Source organism: Atta colombica, unplaced genomic scaffold (assembly GCF_001594045.1).
Source record: "Atta colombica isolate Treedump-2 unplaced genomic scaffold, Acol1.0 scaffold17, whole genome shotgun sequence".
NCBI lineage: Eukaryota > Metazoa > Arthropoda > Insecta > Hymenoptera > Formicidae > Atta > Atta colombica.
The window spans coordinates 405454-409491 of NW_017259261.1; positions in this window are offsets into that span (position 1 = coordinate 405454).

Sequence of the window (4038 nt, forward strand, 5' to 3'; positions counted from 1 at the left end):
ATTTGTAGTAATAATTATTTATTGTATTTTATATAGTTATATTAATAAAATTAAAGAGAGACCATTATACGCTAGCACTTTTTTAGAAATTTATAAATGAAAGTGCAATATAAAATGTTTTCTTCAATGACTAGTTTTGTAATAAATAACGAATTGAAAACGTAAAAATTAATTAACTTTACTCTCCCAGACAGCACAGAATATTTATAAAATATTTTATAAATCTCTCTGTACTGGCTTGACTAGTCGAATAAACTCTTAAAATAAATATTATAAAATAATAATAGAATTATTTTCTCTTTTTCTTGTGATTTTCTTCTTAATTTTGATATAAAAATATAAATAAATATATTATATAAAATAATAAAATTTTGAGATTAAATAAACTCTTTATCTTCGGTTGCACCAACGTTAGGTTAATTTTAAGTAAGGCTTAAAACTCTTTTTGTTCCTGTTCTCTTTTCGATTTTAAAACGAGACAGAAAGAGTTTAGTTTCGCTTAAAATCAAAGTAACGTTGGTGCAATTGGACCTTAGTGCATTAATGCAAAAAATATTTTTAATTAAAACCTGTTTTAATAATTTACTAATTTAACAATAACTTCTCTTCATACATTATATACTCAAATGTTGATTAATTAATTCAATATTTAATTTAGTTTATACTGTGCTTTCATTGTAAAATATTAACTTTTTATTACATGTGCTTTTATTTATGTGTTGAGATAAAAAGTCACTCTCTTGATACTGAAATTATTTTCACAAACAACTTTTAAATAGAAATTGAAATTGACGAATGCGTTCGGGAAGACATTATCACTATTTCTGTTATTCCATCTTCTATTTATTTGATGTAAAACAAGAATAGCATGTCGAGAAAGAAATAAAATAAAGTAGTTGATTTCTCATCTAATTTCAGATAACGTAATTATAAATACTTTAACTCATGATTCCAATTTTTTTCGCTTTTCAACAAAATGTAGGTGCGATTGAACTTTTTACTACTTACTGACATATAATGAAGATTTAATAAATTAATTTAATTATATTGTGTCCAACCTCTATATGATTTTAATAATTTTATCTATATCTATTCTTTTTAATGTTTGACTATATATTTGACTATATATTTTAATTGTTGGTTTAAAACTTTTAAAAGTACACGAATAGATTCAATAATTATATAAAAATATGCTCGTTCTAATATATGTATTAATAACTTTATTTCAGAAAAAAATATATAAAAAAAGGAAAAAAAACGTAAAATTAGAACATGGGATCTCCAACATACTGATTTCACATCTTACGCACACGACCACATAAAATTTTACAGACTGTGTTTATAAACGCAGTATATAATTCCCATAAAAAATCATAAATAATTAATATTTCATAAACTATTGCGTTTTGAAATCATTTTTGCTATTATACATTAATAGTAGATGATTACTAAAATTTATTAAAACTTATATGTTATCTCGAATGCCCTTATACTAATATACACCGAGCGGCCGAGATCATTGAGAAAGCATTTTTGATCTTCGGTCGTTTCTACTAAGCGCGATAGATCGAAAGAGGGTTTTTTTCAACAAGTTGTCTTATGCTGTCTAGTTCATTCTCAGTCACTCTCGGCACGTCGAAGGCAAGAATTGTCAATGCCATCAAGAAAAACAAGAAAACCTATTACCTTTCTTTGTTCAACTCTATATGAAGAATTTCCTTATGATTAGTAATTAGCTATAGCAGAACGTGCAGTTCTGGTGATCTAGGTTATGCTCATTTTTCTTCTCGAAGAAATATTATTTCTTTATGAAACCTGTTAGAACTTCTTTTTTATAATACTAGGAAGATTCGTACAAAGCTGGATTTTGCAAATTGATTCTTGAAAATTTTTTAAAATAAAATTATATACACCTTAATTGCACTATAGTACACATCGAGTGAAATATCAGAAAAAAATTTTTATTATGCCTTTTTTACAAAAAAAATAGCTCTGTACGAGTCTTCAGGAATCCTTTCCAATTACGAATATCAAACAATTAAAACGCGATTCATGTTATATTTTAACCATAATTTCAGCATAAAGATATGCATTTTATAAGTACAGATCTAATTCAGTTATGGTCATTTTTTTTCTCGAAGAAATAATATTTTCTTACGAAATCTGTTGGTATTTCTTTGTCATGTCACTGGAAAAGCTCGTACGGAGCCAGATTTTGCAAATTGATTCTTGAAAATTTTTATTAACAAGATCATATACACCTCAACTGCACTGTAACACATCGAATGAGATATCAGAACAAATTTTTATTTTTCTCTTTTTACAAAAAATCTCTTTACGAGCCTTCAGGAGTCTTTCCTGATTACGAATATCGCAATTAAAATGCGATCCATATTTTTAGTCATAATTTCGATATAAAAAAATTCATTTTCGACCAGAGATCTTCTTCGAGAGATCTCTCCTGTCGATCCTTAACTGAGGTTCAACTTATTTGTTGTCTCTTTCCAAGTCTAGAATTGGAAAGAGATGAGAAACAAGTTAAACCTTCATTAAGAATTAATCGTGAGTTATGGAACCTAAGTTGAACCGAGATTAAAGTTAATCTACATTGGTGGAAACGGGCAAAGAGTCAATCGTGATTGATCTGCTGAACAGCAAATGCAATTCAGTTTCAATGTAATAATCGATCAAATAAGTTAATTGAAGTTAGTGAGCCGGTCTTTAAGCCAGCGGTACACGATGCTTGTTTTTCTGCTGGATTGGATTAGAATTTTGCCACCGTATTAGCTGCGTTGCTGGCATTGACAAAGCTCATGTATCTGATTGACACATTCCGTTAGATCTAAAAATATAGACTAAACATACAAGAGCGCTCACTGAGCGCTCAGTACGTGCTTAGTTTACATCATACACTAACTAGTAACTTTCTATTGAATGATCTTAATTTCGGCAATACGTGTAAACATATATACGTTATGTGTATTTAATTAATTATTTTGATACATATTGTATCAATTTAATACATTATTCTTTGAATACATCACTGAAAATAATTTAATAGAAAGTTACTAGTTAGTACATATATCAAATGCATGATGTAAACTAGGCAAAAGAATGATGTATTAAATTGGTACAATATGCATCAAAATTATTCATTAACACAAATCAGCCTATATTCAAAACTTCTATCGATAAAAACGTGCTTTTATCTTCAAAATTCTATAATATGCGTACGTAAATTATAACATGTTAGCGTGCTAATATTGTTGTAAACGCATTCTGAATATGAGCCATCGTATATATTATATAATATGTTTACACATCGCTGAAGGCTACTTTCCGAAACATCCTCTCCGAGGAAAATTTTACTCGAAATACTGTAGTATATTGTATTACACGTTCTACATATTTTGAGTAAAATTTTCCTCGGAAAGGATGTTTTGAAATATAATTTAAGATCATTTAATAGAAAGTTATTAGTTAGTACCCGTGGGTGCTTTCCATTTAGATAACACAAATCGACTATGTAACAAATATGCCAAACCATAGTATGAAGACGGCATTGGCTCGTTTTCCTCTGACTTGCAGATAACAGGAGTGAGACGGAAGTGCACGCACATTCTCTCTGTCTTCTCGCGCCTGCGCAAATTAATGTTTACAGCGAGTTCCGAAGATTAAAGCACGTATAACAAGACATGAGCGAAAAGAAAGGTGTGTTTTTATTTTTTTGTAATATAAAATGCCCCGAAAATGTGCTGTCTGCAACACAGAATAGTGATAACAATGCGTCTTTTTACAAGTAAGTATTATGTGCAGCTGATCATGGCATAAGATTTGTTTCTCTTAAAGCCAAAAATCCGATTTCGAATCCATTGAAAACACAAATATCAAATTTTATCTGATTATCGCCTAATAAATACATTTGTATACACATATGTATAGCTAATCAATTCTTATTGATATTTTTCAATTTATGAATATAAATAAAATAATAAAAAAAAATAAAAAATAATCTAATAAAAAAATAAATAATAAATA